This window comes from Artibeus jamaicensis, unplaced genomic scaffold (assembly GCF_021234435.1).
Source record: "Artibeus jamaicensis isolate MK-2021 breed Jamaican fruit bat unplaced genomic scaffold, CSHL_Jam_final contig_233, whole genome shotgun sequence".
NCBI lineage: Eukaryota > Metazoa > Chordata > Mammalia > Chiroptera > Phyllostomidae > Artibeus > Artibeus jamaicensis.
In genome coordinates this window covers 24501964-24523507 of record NW_026521486.1, presented here as the reverse complement: position 1 = coordinate 24523507, position 21544 = coordinate 24501964, and the positions used below count along the sequence as shown (strand labels likewise).

Below are 21544 nucleotides of genomic sequence, written 5' to 3'. Positions count from 1 at the left end.
GCAAGAGATTTTGTCAAGGTCCAAGTTCTCTTGCCAAACTGAATTACCTTATGGGCATGATGGGAAATCTCTTGAGACTCAGTTATGGGAAAGGTTCACAAATCAGACGCCCAGATTGGACAGTGAACATGCAACTTAGTTCAAGTTAAATGAACTGATCCAAACCAGGAGGTCAAGAGGTGGGTTCTGAGTTCATTTCCTATTTAAATACTACAATTTTCCAGTTTCTCCCACAAACAGACACTAATGTCCTTGAGCCACTTGCCCAGGGCTCCCACAGTGACACCCCTCCTAGTTTATCAGTAGTTCCATTTAAACCTCTGTCCTTACATTCTTCAGCAGTCTGGGGCCTCCTTAAACATTTTCCACAGAAGCAGGAAATTTAAAAAGTAACATAGTTCCTTGGCAATCATCTAAGTCCCGTTGTCAAATTTTACCAGAGAAACTGGGAGGTCCATGGAATTCAAATGACTGGCTCAAGTTTAAAAGCTGAATCTTTTTAGCATCTTTAACTCTTGAGAACAGAGAGGAAGAGTACGTTTCTCTCTTCATCTTTTCTTGCACCTGTCTGTTCAGATGCCCGAGGCGTCTGCCAAGCACCCCCTCTGCCAGGGGAACATTTCTGTGAAGCACCAACTATGAATGGAGGAGATCTCGAGTAACTGCCTGAGGTCACGCGGTCTGGGGTGACATCCATCACCCACCAGGTTTCTGCCATGGCCGTCAATCCCCAGGAGATTTCAGCCAAGTCATGGCAACAAAAATAAGTTATCTGCCCCAGTGCTTAAGTGATGAGCTAATGTACAACATAACTGCACTATTCCATGAAGAGTCACCAACTGCAGCTTGAGGGGAAAGACAAGAAGGAAACCTACTCATGCAAACTTAACAAATATTTACAGAGGTGCTGCCCACATTTCTCTATGACTTATTTTATCTCCCTACTTAACAAACTGCATATCACTCACGTGCTCGCCAAATCACTAACAGGAATGAAAAGACGACGTCAAACAGCCTCTGCCCTCGAGGAGTTTACAGTCTAGTGAGGAGGTCGAAACTGAGTAATTATCATAGTAACAGGGAACTTTTACTGACCATGTTTTATGTGCCAGGTGGATTTTAGTGCTTTAGATGGATGAGCTCCCTCCATTTTCAAAGTGACTTGATGAGGTGGGCTCTGCTTTTACTTCTTATTTTACTCACAAGAAAAGCTGTTACTTGCTCTAAGTTTATGCGGTCGCCGTCTCAATAAATATTCGCCTACTGTGTTCTAGGTACTGCTCTGGGTGCTGGGGCACATCGATGAACAAAAGACAAAAATCCCTGTTCCCACGGAGTTTACATAGTGGAGGGAGGAGAGACATTAAACAAAAAACAACTAGCATCAGACACTCTGTTGTCAGAGAATAACGAATCCTAGACAGACAAGGCAGTGAAGGGATTGCAAAAGGGCTGTTTGGAGGGAGTTGGGTGTTTTTTATTTTGAAAACAGTGGCCTGTGACGACCTCATGCATAAGGTGCCACTTGGGCAGAGACCAGAAGTGGACCGGCAGCACCAGAGTGCTGGCTGCAGAGTCCAGGGTCAAGGCCCCCTACGCTGACGCGTCTCTCCCAGAATGCCATGCAACAGAGCAAGTGAGTGGAACTCTTGACTTTCCTTCCATTAACCTCCTTTAATAACTTTATTTTCTCCTCTTATTATAAGACTAACATGTTCTTAATTTAAAAAATTCGTTTAAAATTGGGTTTTCCAGAAACTTTGTGGACATTCATCAGCTGAAAACATCGAGGTGGCTCTGTAGGCCTGACGCTGCAAAGGGGGAGAGAGCAAGGGCGTCGTGTACAGTAAGTAGCCCCAAACGAGGGCTCCAGAAACTCGGGTTCTCGTCTCAGCTCTGCTGCTAACACAACGTGTTTCTGAAGGCCTGCGCCTCATCCTCCCAGGCCTCGAACTGCAAAGCCCTCCATAACGTTCCACGAGTCACTGCTTAGGAAGAAGAAAGATGGTCACTAGCAACGTGGAAAAGGCCGGCTGCACGTGCTCAGGGCTGCTGACCACAAGACCCCAAAGCTCCTTGAGCCCCTGGCCAGGTCAGAGGTCAAAGAGAACGGCCGAGGTTCCTCACGATCCTGCAGATGCCCCGTGGCTCTAGCTCTGAAGGAAGAGGGATGAGGAGGAGGTGCGAGGAGGACAGGAACGCCCTCTGCCTGGCTCAGGACAGCATGAGGGTGAGAACTGGAAACGCCTCAACATCGTACTGCACATCTGAGGAGATCTACCACACGAGACAAGTGGGTGAGAAAAGACAGCTTTGCTGGTCGTGAGTCCCACCGACTGCCCAGTCCCTCTCCTTCTAGCTTGCACCACCAGTATCCTCCCCATTGTAGTCCCCTGGGCAGGACTGTAACAAAACTGACTTCAGTGGGGCTGCCCAGAACCCGGTGAGAGCAGGCAGAACCCCGGGCAAACGCCAGGGCCTGGCAGGAAGCGTTCTAACATCTGGGCAAAGGGTCCCAGCTGCTTCAAAGCAACGGCCGGGTGGCTGCTGCTCCCTTCACCACATCACTCCCCTCTCCACGCTCTCCACACGCGTCTGTCGCTGTCTGCCCGCACCCTCCACTTCATTGTTTAACTCTCAAAATGCTATTTACATGAGGTGGAGAAATCTCCAATTCAATTCATTAGAAATCTGTTCATATCACAGCAACTTTCCTACGAGTTCCTTGAATTTGGGCTAGATCATAAAAAGGAAGGACAATATATCTTCAGTTCATGACAGATCGGTCGGACATGTAAGAAAATACCAGCAAATAAAATGTTGCCAATGGGCCTGTCTTGTAAGCATCCTTTCGCAGACTTTAGGAAAAAATCAGTATCCAGAAGTTACGGAGGATACACACTAAGGGACATGTACCACCATTACCCAATGGTGACCATTGTCCCAGTTAATCTTTTTAAATCCCATGATGAACTAAGGGAAGAAAAGAATTGTGATAAAATGACACATAATGAATGTCAAGCCAATTCTCTCCTAGGTTGTTGACTACAGGAAAAATGACATGTCCAAAGAGAAATAAACCTCTTATTCCACGCACCAGTGGGAATATGTCTTTTAAAGAGAGAGATGGAACAAACACACGCAAAAGTAGGTGTAGATAAATGATTATGACTCTGCATGGAAATACATGAAAGCAGAGAGAAGGCTATTAACAAACACAGACAGAGTAACCAGGTGGAAAAGAGTTTTCACTGGGAAGGTTTTGTAGGGAAGGAGATTTTCTAAAGCACTGTTTTGAAAGTGAAAGAGCTATGTTTAGGCAGAGAAGTGCCCAGTCTGTATACAACCATCATCTATTTAACATCTGACATCAAAGATGTATTAAGCATTATAGAAGACAGCCCATTTAGTTTCAAGGTGGTCAAGCTGACTCTGTAAAAAGCTATTATAAAATATTTTACATGCATTACACCTCATATAACCCTTACAATAACCCAGTATAAGAAGTATGAGTATTAGTGGCCTGTTTTTTAGCCGAGAAAACTCAGCCTTAGAGGTTAAATAATATGCCAAAAGTTCTAGAGCTAAAAATGGCAGAGTTCCAACATAGGCAGGTCTATCAAACTTAAAGGCTCTGTTCTGAACCACTGTGCAAGGAAGGTACAAGGATACGAAGAAATTAGACCTCTAGTAAGACAAGCCTAAAATAAAGACTTGAAAAAGTCATCCAAAATATAACACTCTATTATGCTGCGGCATGATCAAATGTGTTTCTCTACCTCCAACCATTCCAAAATAAAATTTATTTGGTATAACTCCATCCGATCTTCCCAAGCGTGTGTGTCTACATGTGCGGAGCTGTGCAATCTCTCTAGTTAGAGAGAGAATTGGCCACACAGGACTAGCAGTTTTCTCTGAAAAGAGAGACGCCTGCTGTCCACCGGCCCCCTCTGGTACTCTTCCCCCAAATCATGGCTCCCTCTGCCAGCCACAGAGTGTCTGAGAACAGATGGTCAGGGATGGGTGTGGGTGACGCCATCATCCTTGTAGCTCCCCCAGTGCTTCATCACTAGAAAGCAGCAGGGGCAGAGACATGGCAGGGAGAGAGAGGGAGAGAGGGAGAGAGAGGGAGTACTACAGCTGAAAGACACCAGCAGTAGTAGGAGGTACACTTTTCCCAGCATGAACTTTTTCTGACCCTGCAGTAGAGTTAGCCTGGTCTAGTCCTTGGAGAGAAAAACACTATTCCGTGACCTCAGACTGAACTCTACTATTCAAGCAAACAGTCTGACAAGGACCAGAGGTCGTCGGGATCTTCCCCCCGCTGTAGGTACCTGGTCAGGCTTGCCTTCTTAGCTACATGGATATGCCATGAAGGGTCGGTCAGATTTGCCACTATGTACTAAGGACCCATATGACCAGTAGTGGGATGAGGTTGGAAATATGTGAAAATAACTTTGGTCTATCTGCAATCCTCAAAACTGAAGAGACTCACAAAAACACAAGCACATTTGATTTCTCGTCTGCCTCCATGTCATGGTATGTTCTAGTCAAAAGCAACCACTTGCCAGGGCCTGAATGTGCCATGCTCTCTGGTGCCTCTAACATCCCTGAAATAGCCGACCCTGCCCACCACCTCCCTGATCTATCTTGTGAACTCTTACTCATTCTCCAAATATCAGATCTACCATGTTCTCCCCCTCCGACCCCAAGGCGTCTTGTCTCCCAGGGGAAGGTAAGCACCCTTTCTCTATGATGTAAGTGTCACAGCGAACAGAATTACACACTATGGTTCTCAGTTTGCACAAACCTCTCCCCACTAAATAGGAAACTCTTTAAGGGCAAGAACTATGCTGTGTTAAGATGACATCTGCCTGGCTCATGGTAGATACTAGACAATCCGATTCAAAGAAATGACCCGATTCAACATAGAGAAGCACAGAAAAGACCAGTTTCATAGGGAACATGATCTTACCTTCAAAGAATCTGGAGTAAGATGAAGTCAACAAGCACTGACTGTACTGAAGTCATGGATAAAGAAAGAGCTTCCTGTGTGCCCAGAATTGTTCCAGGCACTGGGTAGGACGGGGAAGATGGTGGGAGGAACAAGCATTGTAAAAATAAGATGGTGTCTTGTCTCCTGTGAAGTTTATATGCTGCTTCTTCACACCAACTGCCATACAAAGCACTGGGGATATATCTTCCTCGTGCTTCTCACCAGCGTTCCTCTGGCTCAGAGCACTATGTTGCTGATTTCCAAAACATGAAGTCACATACGCAAACCAGTCTCCTGCACATGGACAACTGACTACATGTACAAGCATATTTGTAGCAAACACGCTTGCTGTAGCTGGAATCCTAGCACCAACCTGCATGCCCATGAATGGGGGGGGGATGAATAAACTGAGTGTAATCACACAATGAAACATTATACAACAGATGAAGCAAATGAACTGCAATGACAACATGTAGCAGCAGAGGTGAACAGCAGTGACAACATTAAGTAGAAAAGGAAGTCCCAACAGATTATATATAGTCTGATACCTTTCTTACAAAGTTAAAAAAAAAACTGCAATATACACCTGTATAGATGCATACCTTTTATGTGTTTTATGTTTGTATGTGGTCCATTTTAGGACTACACTTAGGTGAGAGCATAGAGAAAGGAAAGTACGAGAACAATGGACACAGGACTCCGATGATGGTTACCTTGGGCAGGGACGGGGGCAGGATGTGGGAGGACCATCATCTAGTCAGACAGAGGTTATTTTCAAGGTCTCAGCCTTTGTTTTAGGGAATGGCTTTATGGTTGCTTACTTTGAATAAGTAAAAAATATGAAGAAAATGTGTCATAAAGTAAGGATTACAGTTAATCCAATTCTTGGCATATAAAGTCCAATATCAAAACGAAAAAATGAAGTTATAAGAATGTTGTAACATGGTGCCTGGATCTATGCAAAATAGATCCCGGTGCCGTTTCAGGGAGTGAGGAGGGTGTGGAGAGTACAGCTCATGTACATTCTGTCACTGACTGACTTCCGCCGGCCAGCCTATGTCTACGTCACCAAGAGAAAGGAGGCAAGAAATGGGCAGCCACGCATCCCAGTGTCAATCCACAGAGCCCTCTTTTTCCTCCTGGCATTTGCTGGTGAAACTTGAGCTCTGGAGACCACTACATACACTTTTGTTACCCCAGCACCACAGAGCACTCGTGGACCAGCATTAATCTCATCTTCCTATATTCTGACCCTTTTCAAAGTGCATCATAAATTCATGCTGTGACACTGAGTACACAGAGCTTCTGGCAAGAACATCACTGTATTTGTGAATGAAAATCGATCAATTCTATCTTCTTCTGGAAGTTACACCAAGCAGACAAAGCTCTCTCTGGATGGTTTGGACCACATGCCCTGGAGAAAGTGCGCCGCAGATGTCTGAGAGATAGACGAAGGGGAGGGAGAGAAGAGTCTCCTGGTGGGAGACAAATGATTCTGGAGAGAACGCGCCCCGGGGCAAACGTGGCCGGCCAGGACACTGAACCATGGCCAATGTCCACAAAAGACATGGCAAAGAGCTCCCGCTGCTCCAAACACCCTCCAGCCAAGCCCCTAACCTGAAATTTCAGCCGATGGCAGTTTATTTTTTCTTTTATAAAAAGCTAGGGAGTGAAATGTTGGAACCAGAAAGGGAAATTTTTTCTGCTCACCTAAGCCTGCCCGTTGGCATAAGTGTGGACATTTTTATGCCAGCGTGACTACAAACAATCAAGTTTTCTTCCTTGTGAAGACTGGAGAGGAGCTAGCCGTGGTTTAAAATAAAATAAAATAAAACAGAAAGTCAAAGTACTGTGTCATGTCTTTAAATAATCAAGTCATGACTCATGAGAAGAATTAAGGTTTGAGCTCTATCCCCCTCTTCATGACCCAAAGTCTGGTCTTTAAATTTCAAGCAGGCCCCTTCCTCTATTTATTTCAGCTTTTGCCAGAGTCCTTCAAAGCACAAAACCATGTTACAGTACTCTCCCCACCCCCAGAAGACCCCACTTTATTCTTCTTCCTCAACCCCAGCAAAACACCCCCACATTTTCCTGCTTGACTGAGTCCTGGGCCACCTTCCCAGTAAATAATCTTGGTGAGATCTTGCCAAAACATTTCTTAATCACATACTTTCTTTGTCTAAAAGGAGTTATAGATGTAGTAAGTAACCTTTATTCTCAGTCCTTTCCACATTTTCAGAAGCCCTATGTCACTTATTGTTAGGCTGGGTTGGCCTCTTTCAGCTACCACTGCTTACACTTCATTGTGGAGCCTGTATTTAAACCCTAGATTAATCAGCATGGAGCGGAAATCTGTGGTCACTCCCCCTAACCATGCTCTCTAAACATTGGCAGTCTTAAGGAGGTGATCACAAAGGATTCTTCTAATTCGCCCCTGGGGACCCAGTGCCAATGCCTCCAGGGAAAACTGGGGTTCTGGTTCTTCTGCAAGAGTCTCTTCGAACCACCATTCTCCTTCTGAGTTTCCAAGGTTGCTCTGAAATGTGGTTTTGAAGTCTTTGGCCCCAAATCAAGAGAATAATAAAGGGATCCCCGAGGGGGAATGGACACCTTCTTCCATCTGAGACAGCAGGTTACACACTAGCACTTAGGCCTAGTGTGAATTGTTGGGAAGACTAGTGGGACAGTGAGCTCAATACTGTCTGATGACTAAGACTTTATAGTTTTTGATCCTGCAAAGCTAAGGGAGAAAGGACAAATGGAACATGAGACAAACCACTGGACAGCCACAAAGCTGAAGCAGAAATGATGAGAAAGCCCAAACTCGAACCACAGTGGTTGCCCTACAACACCTTCCATGTTCCTTTATGAGACCCATCCTCTCAGATCGTTGGGTACCTGCTACCTTCTGGGTCAGTTCATTCGCTGGTTCTCCACCATCTTCCTGATTGAGTCCCAATGCGTTTAACCTGCACTGAAGGCCTTTACAATATGACCCTGAAACCTCACCTTTCACCCTTCCCTGTCTACACCAGCAGCCTCTGTTAAGTGGTATGGGTCTTTTGTCCATAAGGCTGCCCCCCCCCTTCACTCAGGCTTTCCCAGACCACCCTGTGATTCTGCAGTCAGGAAGCCCAGAAGCTAATGGCGGCCCCACTGTTTCCTTAGCATATGACCCTGGGCAATTAGCAAAGCCTGCCTCGGCTCCCTGATTTTTAAAAGAAAAATAATAAAAATGCCTACCACTTGGCTCACATGAAGATTAAACGAGTGACTATCTGTAAAATCTAAAACAGTACCTTGTACATGGTGAGCACTCAACATGTGGTTAATCATTATTTGGCTGCTGTTATTACCATTATTCTAGTTGCCATGAACTCGCTCCCTCTTTTAAACCCCTTTAGCACACATTTGCACTTGGTATTGATTATATACTGGTTTTTCCATACCACTTATCTTTTTATACATATATCTTATCTCAATTAGGCTACAAGTTCCTTAAAGGTAAAGACTAGAGCTCGTGTGGTTTCCTTTCTCTACAATACTTGAAAGTATCTTAAATGCAGAGACACAATAAATGCTTGCTATTAACAATGACAAAATAATTCTTCCTGAGCTCTACTTTGGCCACAATTGTGCTAAGTCCTTCTCATGCATTAGCTCACTTAATGAATTCATTCCTCACACTCAGTGATCTTGACTAAATGGGTTCACTCCAAGGGATGTTTCTACCCATTTTCTTTTCTTTTTTTAAAATTTTTATTTATTTATCTTTAGAAGTGAAGGGAAGGAGAGAAGGAGAGAAATATCAATGTATGGTTGCTTCTGGTGCATCCCCTGCTGGGAACTGGCCCCTGCTGGGAACTGGCCTGCAACCCAGGCATGTGCCCTGACGGGGAATTGAACTGCGATCTTTTGGTTTGCAGGCCCACGCTCAAGCCACTGAACTACACCAGCCAGGGCTTCTACCCATTTTCTTATTGAAAAAAATTATCGCCAAGGAAACTTAAATTTTAAGAAAGCAGACACTACAGAGCACTGAGAATCGCAGCAGACTAAGTTGTTGAAATGCAACCTCTGTACAGTACAAAAATACCTCAGCCCTTTTCTGACAGTCAGGGTATGCGGAACCATCTCCAAAGGGCATAAAAGCTCATAAAAAAGAAACCAGTGAATTCCTGCCAGGTGTAGACGACTTCCTGGTTCCCCTCTGCCAGCTCCAGCCCCTGAAGAGTGGTTGGGTCAATAAAGACTGAATCTGCTCTCTGTCCCACCTCCTAGTACCCCACCTACTAGGACAAAAACTACCAAAGTTAGGCCCTGGTGAACACAAGGGCATTGATATTTGACAGATGAAGAAGACAAAAGAGTAAGTAGTAGTAATTTCATAAAAATTGCAAAACTATCCACAGACCTCATTGTAGCTGATGGGTAAGCCTAAAAGACCAGAACCTTTTTCAGAAGTGACGGTGACAGAACCTCCTAGGTCAACTCAAAGATAACATTTTAAGCTGTTTTACAACACAATGGAATTTTACTTTGGATTAAATCCAGTGAATAGGAACCTTGAAGATTTCCTTGTAAAAAGGAAAATATGTGAATCAACAAATATCTCCACCATGAACTAAATGAAGTGTCTACCGATGTTTAGTCTGACTGTGGCTGGCTGTGTTTGAAGACAGGCTGAAGGACTCTTTGCATGTACATGTAAGGACTGTTTCTCCCAAATTCTTCTTTGAATGGCTGAGAAGAAAAGGCTGAAATCATCCACTTTGACTCAATCTTATGAACATTATGGTCCTTTTTATCTTCATTACAAAAAAGATTAGAACAAGAATGTACTCTGATTTGAGATTACATTTAAATCAAGTCTGACAGGCTATTTTCTCTAAGCAATCTTCCCTCCCATCATATATATATTCATATATACATGGAAATACGTGTGTGTGTATTGCTGGTTTCTATACATTCATTTCCCACTTCCTGGTTTTTACTCAGAGAAGAAGTATTAAAAAGTCATAAGGAAAAAATAAAAGAAGTTGTCACTTTTATTTGACTCAGAAAAAAAGCAGGAAGTGCCCAAAATCTCAAGAGGGACCTGCCCTACAGAAATTAGAGCTCTATTATTACACAGATGAGGTTCTGTGCCCTTAGGAGTTTACATATTTCTAAGGGTCTTTAAGTAGCCTAAATTTTCAGTGTCTTTTTTTTTTTTTTTTTCCGGGAATGTCTAGGGGCAATTAAGCAGAGCTGATAAACAAATCCTCAAAGTTCAATATCCGTATATTTTTAATGGTTCTATTTACCCTGCTGAAAAGTTAGATGCTGAAAAGTTACACAGTCCAGATGACTAGAACTACTACAACCAACATTAACAGTAAAAGAAAAAAAATCTCGTGTGATGACTCTCCCCAAAACCTCCGAACTTAGTGCCCAGGCAAGTCCCTCCCAGTGCCTGAGGCTGTTCTCAGCTCCTTCTCCTCCTCCCTTCTCAGCTCCCAGGACCTGCCCTGCTCAGGACTTCCCCAAACACCCCGCCTGGAAAAGCCCCTCCCCTCACCTGGGTCGGTCTCCTTCCTGTCATGAGAATAAATGATTTTGGTTTTCTTTTATTTATTTTTTATTTTTTGCAGGTCTTCTTGCATGAGAACAGTGGCAAGTGGCTATCCAAACCTTTTAGCCCTTTCTTTTAAAGGTGGTATCCTCAGTGCCTACAACACCAGGTATGTTTGAATTCCAGATATTAATTAGATAATATAAAGGAACTACTATTAGCTTTGTTAGGTGTGATAATGACATTTTGGGGTTTTTTTTTCCCAAGTCTGTTAAAGCATATACTTAGGTATTTATTGATGAAATTATGTGAGAAATTTATACTTCAAAACAGTAAGTGGGAAAGTAGTGAGAAGTGTGATAGATTATAGATAGAACAAGATCGATCACGTGTTGATTGAAACTGTTGACAGTCGGTGATGAATATTATTATATAGTTCATTACACTGCTCTCTCTACTTTTGAGTATGTGTGAAAACTGCTCTCATAAAATCCTAAAACCTAAGTGAAAAACTGAAACAGGTAACATTCCACATATTTAACTGAGTATTTATTTGATTTTAGGAGAGAGAATGTCTTTCCAAGTAAAATTTCAAAATAAAAAACAAAACAAAGTGTTTAAAAAGCTACATACATAAATCTAGACGGTCACTCAGTGTATCAAAATAGTGATGACGCAAAGCACGCCACAGATCAGCAGCACCTGCAACACACAGATTTATCTACCACTAAGGAAAAATGCCTCATCATTCACACTACTTTGCACTTTTTGAAAGAACTTTAGATGTACACATGATGTTTACTTGCACCTTGTACAAATATCAAGAGAGAAATAAGTGACGTGAATTGGCCACGGTGTCCCTAAAAGTTCCTATATGCAGGGCCAACTCCCTTGAATCACTTCTGATTCAGTTGTCCATGTCTGTGACAAACAACCATCCTTATCTTCTCCCCATGTGGCAACACACGTCTGTGGAAGTAACTTTATAATACAGTGTTTAGGAAGGTCAGGCCTTTGTCTTCATGCACAGGCTCGTACAGTAATTACAGGAATACGTCTTCCCACACAGGAGCGAAGTGGGGAAGTTTGGAAGGCAACTTTATGAAATACATACTATTATATGAAATCCCACAAGAAAACCAGTAACATAAAGAAAAAAGTTACAATTCTTTGGGGAATTTTTCACAGGGCAATTTGTTTCTGAGTGTATGTGCTGCTGACATTCCCAGGAAGACAAACTTTAAATTCAGGCCCACAGTTTACCCTCTGTTCCTTGACACATGAGTTGCACAAAGCAACAGACCTACAAAGTAGTCTTAAGGGAGAGCGGAAGTCCCCTCTCCTCTTCCCATTCCTAGTACTCTGAACCTGTGCATAAATTAGAAAGTAATACAGCCTAGCAGTACACTAGGCATCACAGCTAAAAGTAAATCAGTGAAAGCATTAATAAATTAATGAATAAATTCCTCAAGAAAAAAATGAATAAATTCATTTATTACACGTTTAATTTATTTTAGTTGCATTGTAATTTAAATATCATCTATAATGGCGGCATGAGTTTGAAAAGTTTGGCTAGGTCTATGTGTTACCTGTGAAATGTGAAATCAAAGCAGTCTGGTAGAAATGCAAATACATTTTATGAGTTCATGTATAGTGGGAATTACTAAATCTAATCAAGGCAGAATCTTAAGATAAAAAATATTCGCTTTGACAATCAAAGCGTAAAAAAAAAAACCATGCCATATACACGCTCACTGAACTGTGCCCTTTAGCCAGGGATAAAAACGAGCATTACACTTACAGGCAGAAACTTTCATTCCTCACTTCAGTCTCACACCTGATTGTCTGCATTATTCCACGCAAGTCTATGGACTTTGTGGTTTATAATAAAAAATACAAGAAACCCACAAGAAATGGGCACAAAATTTCCTCAAGAGTGTTAATAGGTATTTTAACTCTGTTACTGACCATATAAGGCCACAGAACCCAAATCCTTAGCACATTATGACAGAAAGAAAAAGTGGGGGTGTGTCTGCTACTCATTGTATGTACCCAACAAATATTATCCTAAAAAAACCAAACCCAATGGATCTGATGGTGCTTTCAGCTACTTTGGATCCCAGATGTATGTGGCTCACAGCTACCTTGGCTTGACAAAGATCATCTGTCCATCTGGCAAGTACACCAGTCACATCAGACAGAAATTAAGTCTAGGCTCAGTGAGATGCGGAGAAGAGAGGCTGGCCTAGTGGGCTTCCAGAGTAAGGTTAGCGCTGCTGTTCCTGTGCTGCCAGAGTGTGGACCAGGCCTGGAGGGCCTTCGGTTGCCTAACGCCCTAAGCTTGGCATTAAAGATGATGCCATTTTCCACTCTAGGATCCAAAAGGAAAGATTGTGAAAAGCAGAAAGTAATGAGCTCCATGAAAGATTAAACACACACACACACACACACACACACACACACCTTTTAAAACAACACCTGAAATAAGAGGTCTGAGGTTCACTTGAAGGAACCATCCTTTCTCAGGATTCTTCTACTTGAGGGAGGCAGGCGAGAAAGATGGGCAGCTGCTTTATGGCCAGGCCCTGACACGTGGCACAACTGGCTAAGAGACCACAGGAGTGTTCAAATTACAGCCGGGAGGAGAAGCAGATCGTCAACACCATTGGGGAAATGCTCTAATTAGTTTCCAAGCAGATCATTTTGCTGCCGGAAGGTGAAATAAGGACAGTCCAACATTTTCACAAACACTCTGCTATCTGTTCTTCCCCTCACACGAGTCTTCCATGGAGGGAGTTCATCCCTGGCTGCAAGAAAATCAAAGTGTTCAGGTCAAATCAAATTGCACCAGAGATGCTTGCCCCACAGTCCCTGTCCCAGCTGGACATGTAATATGGACCACTCGGGATGAAGTCAGCCACAGCACCACTATTATGCAGCAAAAGAGTTCTCGACCATAAGATACAGAGGAAGCATAATATTCCACCCTCAAAAGTAGCTTAGAATTTTTTTTGTAAATGTAAACATTGGTGATATTAAATAATATGCATGGGTCAATTTTACAATTTGGTTTCTAGCTTATTGTCAATAGACCCGAACTAAACTGACTGCCCCCAACAACCGTAGTGTTTCTATTTCTAGCAGCTACCATCTGAAGCAGCCGGTGCAGTTCCCTTTAGTTCCCATGAAAACACAGGACCTTTGAATCATCACTCAGATGGCTGACCAAAATGCTCCCAGAAAGCATGAGATACAAAAAGCGAAATCCCACCTGTATCTTTTCAGCCGTCAGAGGTCAAAATGCCCTTAGTGCCTGGGAACTATCAAGCTGGATGTCTCAACTTCTACAGAAAACTACAAACCAGGAATGATGAGAGTCTTATCTGAGGGAACAGCTAGTCCTGGTTCCCAGCCAAGTGCTGGTCCCACTATATCATGATGCCAAATTGAAACGAAACCAGTAGGAAGAGATCTGTAAACTTGAGAGGAGAAGTATGATGGGAAGATACGTGGAACCCAGAGGACGTCATAATGATGGATGTCAACGGGAGTGTGGTCAGTCTCCTCAAGTGCTCACAGACCCCAGAGCAAGCATGTTTGAAAGTAAGAAACTGTGAAATTCTCTAGCTCTGATACCAGGAGAGAACATGGTCTGTGAAAGACACAAATCATTGAATATTACCAATGAGGGAAAATTATTCCTAAATCCATTTCCCTGTGAGAGGAGAGAACAATAAGAGCGATAAGAATAAATACAGTCAAAGCCCATGATGGCCCCATTTTAAAGTATTTATTTATAGATCGGAGGGGCAGCAAGATCACTGAACGTGCCCTAAGTGAACTTTGTGGCAGTCCCACAAGGAAGGAGGAAAAAAGATCACTCTATCACCCCAGTCTGCGAAAATGAGGGAGGGCTGAAAGGGTATTCTGTGGGAAGAATTACCAAACTTCACTCAGAAATGTTTGCTCTGAAAAACGCATCAATCCATCCATTCACTCATTCATTCGTCAAGCACCAAGAACCTACTCTACCTAGAACACTGTGCACAACTGATACAAGTGGCTATTTCTTTTCAAACAACAATCGGACTTTACTTTGAATTCAATGCTGAGAGCCAAAAGGTGGTAAAGGGGAAAAAATAATCCTTCAAGCCATGATCTCTTCCCAAAGGTGCTTACCCTTTATTTCCTACACATTCAGACTGTGTTGAAGATTTTTATAGCTCCCCGCAATAAACATAACATTTCTTTTCAACCCAAATATCTTATTGGTCCACACCAATGATCTAGTTTATATAGATAACAACAACAAAAATGTCTGGTCAAAGCAGAAAAAAAGGCAATTTCAGGAAGAGGAGAATCTCATAACTTGTTTCTGGGAGGGGAAGAAGGTACCACCATGCGAATTGTGGAGAACAAGGCACAAAGTACTCAGAAGGAGCCTCTTACTGCCAACCACCTAGATCTGGTAGTTTTGTTAACTAATGACACATTTTCTAACCTCCAGATTAAACACACAAGTAGACTTCCTCTCTGACCTCCAGAAGTTTCTCTACCTTCATGTCTGATCAAATAGATCTGGGTAGTTTCTCAGTATCTACGATAAAACACAGCACACATTTAAAATCTTAAAATAGGAATTAGTATGTCAGGACCTCTTTCAACTTCCAGAGCCTCAAAGCACTCCATTCTTGTTCTATTTTCCTGCTCAGAGTTCTAATAGCAATACAATGATAAGTGTGGTAGTTGGTCATTCATAAACCTTATTCTTCAATTTATTCAGGAGCAAATAAGATATCACGTGTCACGTGCTGGGCGCTGGGATTCCAGAGATGGACAGAATATGGCTCTTCAGCAAGAAGAGTCTTGCCCAGATACAGGCACCAAAGCAAACGATGCTTAGTGTGGGGAGCAAAGTGCCCAGCACGGGGGGGGGGGGGCTGTGGAGGACTGAGGGGAGCATCTGCTCTGACACTGGGGGGTCAGAAAGGGCTGGGTAACTACGCTGAGAGACCTCAAGAATGAACAGGTGTTTGTCGTGTGGAAATGGGCAAACATTCATACAGTAGATGCTCTTAGCAGCCCTGTAAAAGCACGTGTTACCATCCTCATAGCAACCCTATGTGGGTGTCACTGTCCTGATTTTTGAGTGAAGAAATGGGAAGTTTAAAGAGGTAAATGATTTGTCCCCTAAAGTTACAGAATAAGTGGCACTAGACTGGCCCCATTACACATCACGGGTGTTCAGTATTTATTCAGTTAATCCAAGTGACCAGACTCCATATCCCATGCATGCTATGTTAGCTCCATCCCAGCAAACTAACCAAGACAGATTCGGAAAAACTTCAGTCTAGCTGTCCCCCTTCCTATGGAAAAGAAACAGGTCTTCGTGTAGGACCATCACGTCAGGTCAAAGGCAGATGCATGGGTGTACACATGTATATATGTACGCATGTATACAGGGACGGGCAAAAGTAGGTTTACAGTTGTAATACAAATAAGTAATTTGGAAATAAATAAATAATGCAAGAGTAAAACTCTGTTTCATGTATTCACAACTATAAACCTACTTTTCCCCACCCCGTATTTCCAAGTAGTTTAGATATATATGCTATGCTCTCTTACACAGAGCCAAGAAAGAACTTGGATTCTTAGTAGCACTTCAGCTCAGCTTTGTAATTACTGGCAGAGAAAGGGGGTGGAGGGGTGGGGTAGCTTTCTCACAAAGCCAGACCCATCTATCTTCCTCTTCTTCAGAGGCAGCAACTAGAATTGATCTGTGATCGGTTTTCCGGTCTTTCAGGACCATCCAAGCACACCACACTGTCTTCATAGGGAAGAGAAAACGACAAGGAGGTCTTCCTTTCGTTGATTTGGTTTCATTTAATAATAAGCAGAAACTCAATTTAAAAACTAAACCACTGCAGCTCATGTACGACTGAAGATTCTGAATTGACAATTACAAGTAAAAATTCCGTGTTGTTCTCTGCATTAGCAAACTTCTTAACAACCTGACTTCATCTGACGATGCTGCAGATCCACACTACCCTCAGCTAACAGTCAGACTGGAGTACCAGACACTGAGCCAAACACAGGGTTAATCAAAGGCCACATTCAGTCTTCTACACGTTCCTCCATTCAACAAGTATTTATGGAGCACCAACTCTATGCCCAGCACTGTGGTCCAGGCCACAAAACCAAGGTGGGCTCTAACTTAATGGGCTTAGTATCAAGGGATGGATATAAACAGGCAATTACAAGACCACGTGACAGAAGTTTCAAAATGGGCTTGATGAAGGTACAGGAGAGGATTCAGAAGAGGAACATCTCATCCAGACTCAGGAAGAGGCTCCTGGGGGCCAGACCTGAGAACAAGTAGGAGAAGGAAGGTGGTTGGGAGAAGGAAGATGTGTTTCAGAAACGGAATGGCATATGCAACGACTGGCAGGTGAAAGGATGGAACCTTTGTAGAGTTCTTTTTTTTTAATATTTCATATCTTTTTTAAAAAATTTTATTTAGTTATTTTTCAAGTACAGTTTTTTGTCTATTTCTCCCATCCCAGCCTCCCCCACCCCTTGCTCCCCACTTCCCTCCCATTTCCATCCCTCTTAGTTCTCGTCCCTGTGTCCTTCCTATTTGTCAAATCCCTCCCCCTTTTTCCCCTTCCCTCTCCCCTCTGGTCACTGCCCACTTGTTCTCTATTGCAGTGTCTTTGTTTTTATTCTGCTTGCTTGTTTGTTTTGTTGTTTAGCTTCCTGTTAAAGGTGAGATCATGTGGTATTTGTCTTTCAATGCCTGGCCTATTTCACTCAGCATAATGCTTTCTAGTTCCATCCATGTTGTTGCAAAGGGTAGTAGCTCCTTCTTTCTCTCTGCTGCATAGAATTCCATTGTGTATATGTACCACCTTTGTAGAGTTCTGAGGCACTGGTTTCCGTAAAGGGAGTCTGGGGGTAAGAGACGAGGGACGGAGAAGTAAGCAAGGCAGGATCATACAGGGCGCCACGGCCTTGTCAGGGTCAGCTGGGCTTTGAACAGGCAGTAGTTATTGCAGCAGTTTGAGAAAGTGTGATGACTGGGGGCAGGGAGGGGCAGATGGAGCTCCTGCATTTCCAAGCTAAGAGCAGACTCAGAAAACGGCAGAGAGCTCATGTGCTCCATCACGTCGCTTTGCTGGACCTGCAGTTCCTACTGGGTGTCTGCAGTCATCTGCCAAACCATCACCCAGCCTGGGCCCAGTGCAAACTACTGAGGAAAGTGACATGAACGCGACCATAGACAGGGCAAGGAATGAGACAGAAGCCTTCAAGTTGCCTTCGAGGACTTTTTCTTTACAGTATTATTTCATTTAACCATTTCTAGGTATACACAGTTCTGCCTTCCCTACTTTGTTCTAAAGAAGAAAGAAGTCCCATGTATTAGCTTCAAATTATCATTTCCTTGAATGTACAAGATGCGCTGACTTTAGAGGGGCTGTACCATCACTTTGGGAGAGTGAGTTTTTCAAAGGTCTGAAATGTACAGATGCCCCAGTTAGTAATTCATAATACTTTTCAAATATACATTACTATGACTAAAGGACTTCCAAGGGCCTTCTGTTTGCTTGCTTGCTTTATTTCTGCCATTAGAGCAGAAGTACAAATGGTGATGTCTACAAAGTCCTCTCTACATGCCTTATGCGTAATTTTGAGATCAATGTAGAAATATCCGAGAGCTACAGGTGCTTTGGGGCAAAAAACATCCTGGTGGTAATACATTCCTGCAGGTTGGAGAAGTAGGTTCACCACTGTGGCAACTGTTGGGTCTACTACAATGCATAACTACATGACGCAGCCCTGACTGGGTGGCACAGTCCGTTGGAGCGTCATCCCACACAGCAAAGGGCTGCGGGTCCAGTCCCGGTCAGGGCACACACGAGAGACCACGGACCAATGTTTCTCTCTTGCATCGATGTTTCTCTCTCGTGCTCACTCCGTCTCTTCCTCCCTCTCTCTCTCTGAAACCAATAAACATGTCCTCGGGTGAGGGTTAAAAATAAATAAATAAATAGATATGTGAAGAAAGGGGAACCCTTTTGCACAGTTGGTGGGAATGCAGACTGATGCAACCACTTTGGAAAAATAGTATGGAGGTACCTCAAAAAATGAAAAATGGATCTGCCTTTTGACCCAGCAATCCCACTTTTGGCAATATATCCAAAGGAACCCAAAACACTAATTCGAAAGAACATAGGCACCCCTATGTTCATTGCAGCCTTATTTACAGTTGCCAAGATATGGAAGCAGCCCAAGTGCCCATTGGTAGATGAGTGGATAAGACAATTGTGAAACACTTACATAACAGAATACTACTTGGCCATAAGAAAGAAGAAAGTTCTACCCTTTGCGACAGGATGGACAGGCCTGGAGACCATTATGCTAAATGAGATATGCCAGTCAGAGACAGACAAATACCACATGATCTCACTCATTTGTGGAATCTAATGAACAAACTGAACTAACAAGCAAAGCAGAAACAGGCTCGTAGGTAGAGAGCAGGATGACAGCTAAGTGGGGGAGGTTGGGGGGCAGAGGGACCAAGCAAAAAGGAAAAAGGACTCATGGACATGGACAACAGTGTGGTGACTGCTGGGGAAGAAGTAAACTTAATGGAAAAAAAGACAATACAAAAATTTATACATAAATAAATGTGTGCAAAGAGGCCAGGCCTGTCCCAGGGACCTGAATGAAGGCCCAGCAGCACCTACACAGCCCATAATGCAGTCGGAGCCTTCTGTAAGTGTTGACTGGGGGCTGCAGCTTCCCCCCGACATTAGGAGGGCTACGGCTCTCATTACATTACCACCAGGTTCCCCACCATGCTTAGCGGAGCAGGGACATGGCCATCAGGACTTGGCCCCTGGCTACTGGAGGACCTGGAAGCAATGACAGCCAAGCTGTCTCCCTCCCCACCCCCTCAAGTCCATCATCACTCCAGGAGGATGGACATTCACGCTCTCCTGGAAAAGAGGAGCAGGAAGCAGCTGGCTTCCAAATGCAGGGTTGCACAACCAGGTCATCGTGGGGAAAACATCAAAAACAAACCTAAAAAAATCCCCTAGGCCCTGAGCCACAGCACACACTTCAGCCAGGCGGCAGAAGGTGCCAAACCAAAGGGTGTCTCCATTTTCTCCGGCTGTTTTCCGCACACAGTTATTACATTAAAAACACTGTCTCCTCTCTGGATTGTAAACCCTCGAGGGCAGGCACCTAGGACCACTTTTGGAACTCTCCAACTTGGAGCACTGGCATCGCTTCGCAAAAACCATGCACGAAAGAAATTACTCTTTTTCACTTTGAAAAGCCTGAACATCCCTTCCTAGGTCACCGGCCGGCCATCTGCTCTCTGGCCCAGAACTCCTGCTTCCCCTCTTCCTCCATACGCCCTTTTGAACATCCTCTGGCATTTTAAATGGCTGTGTCCCCTGGCCTATGGAACTAACAAGCAAGGACTTCCCAAAAATCAGGCGAAAAAGGAAGGAAGCTAATGATCTGGCCACGTGCGAGCACACTCTTTATTGTTTGCTGGATTCCGCCTGCGCATTGTCCTTAGAAGACCCCCAAGGTAAACCACATCTAAATGCGCATAACTGTTAACTTGTACCTTTCAGAGGAAGGGGGCATGGAGGCCATTCCTTCTGGGTACAGAGAAATTCTCTGAGATAGAGCTGGGTTAGCAGAGGAATAAGCACGAGGCTCGCTTCAACCACATTCCACAGCATGGCCGTTCCGTTCCTGAGTTTTATTACGGACGTGTGCTCACAACAGTAGTGAACCACTGCCAACTCCCAGTTTGCAGACCATGGGACATCAGCTGACTGGGCTGGGAAAAGGGAAAAAGACCATTCTAACAATAGACACTGGCATAATCTGGCCAGAATCAAAACTGGGACCATTAACCAAGAAAACAATTGAAAATGAGACAAGCTTTCCTATGGAAGAGATAAACTGATGTATTTGGGGTAACTACAACTATAACATCTGAAGGGCTTGAGTGGAAAAAAATACTGATTTTCGAAGGAATGCGTTTATGCATCCAACATATTTTTTCTCTAATCATTACTCCTCAAACACCCCACACTTGAACTTTATATGACTAAAAAGTTCAAGGTGTAGACCTGATTTACCTGCCATTTCGAAATATGTTGAACTCTTCCAGGGCTTCCCTGGGCAACTTAGGCAGCAAAAGGTTTCAGATCCTAACAGTGGCCTCCTTTGGATACTAAGACAGCCTTCCTTTTCTTCGGTGGCAGTACTAGCTGCTGTCCTGCGCCAGCCCCATCTCTACAGCCATCTAGATTTCTTCCCTCACAGCCCCCCCCCCCCAGAATGCTCCGCAGCACTGTAAACTCAGGTCGCATCCTGCCCCGCCACGGCCCTCCTCACTCACCACACCCCCTGCTCAGAAGGCTGCCCCTTCCAGTCTGGGTCGACACCCTCTCCTGTGCACACCATCACAACGCCACAGCCTGCCTCTGTCAGAGCCACGCAAATACCCGGCTCTCGCAGCTGAAACACTCCCTTTCCCTTCTGTCGCAGGATGTTCAAGTTCAAAGTTAGTGAGAAGTGCCAGATTTTAAAGTCTGAACGTCCTTCAGTCAGGGAAAAGGCGGAGGGAATGGAGAAGGACTTCCACAAGGCACAGCCCTCCCGAAGCAGTAATGTGGCAATCACTTTCCCCCTTGGCTAATTCGGGGCTGCCCCCAAAGCAACGGCTATGGACTCAACTGGGCTCCTGAGTGGATCTGCCGACCACCTTCTGTCCCTCACCCCGAGGACATTTGACTTCCAATCCGAAGCTCAATATTGCTGACTGGTCCCTTTCCTTAAGACAGGGCAACTCCGTAACAGCAAACATTCCATAGCCAGGACGCCCGCGGTGAGCGTGTGGCTCGGGTCAGTGAGATTTCAATAAGGCGGCTGTCTGCTACGGGGGGCATGGTTTATGGGCTGCT

The 21544-nt window shown here is 44.0% G+C and overlaps 1 protein-coding gene across 2 annotated transcripts in view; it reads right to left on the bottom strand.

The window, feature by feature from the left end:
• Window positions 1–21544, bottom strand: part of ETV6 (ETS variant transcription factor 6) — a 214115-nt gene that overhangs the window by 170914 nt on the left and 21657 nt on the right. The gene's annotated exons all lie outside the window — the stretch shown is intronic.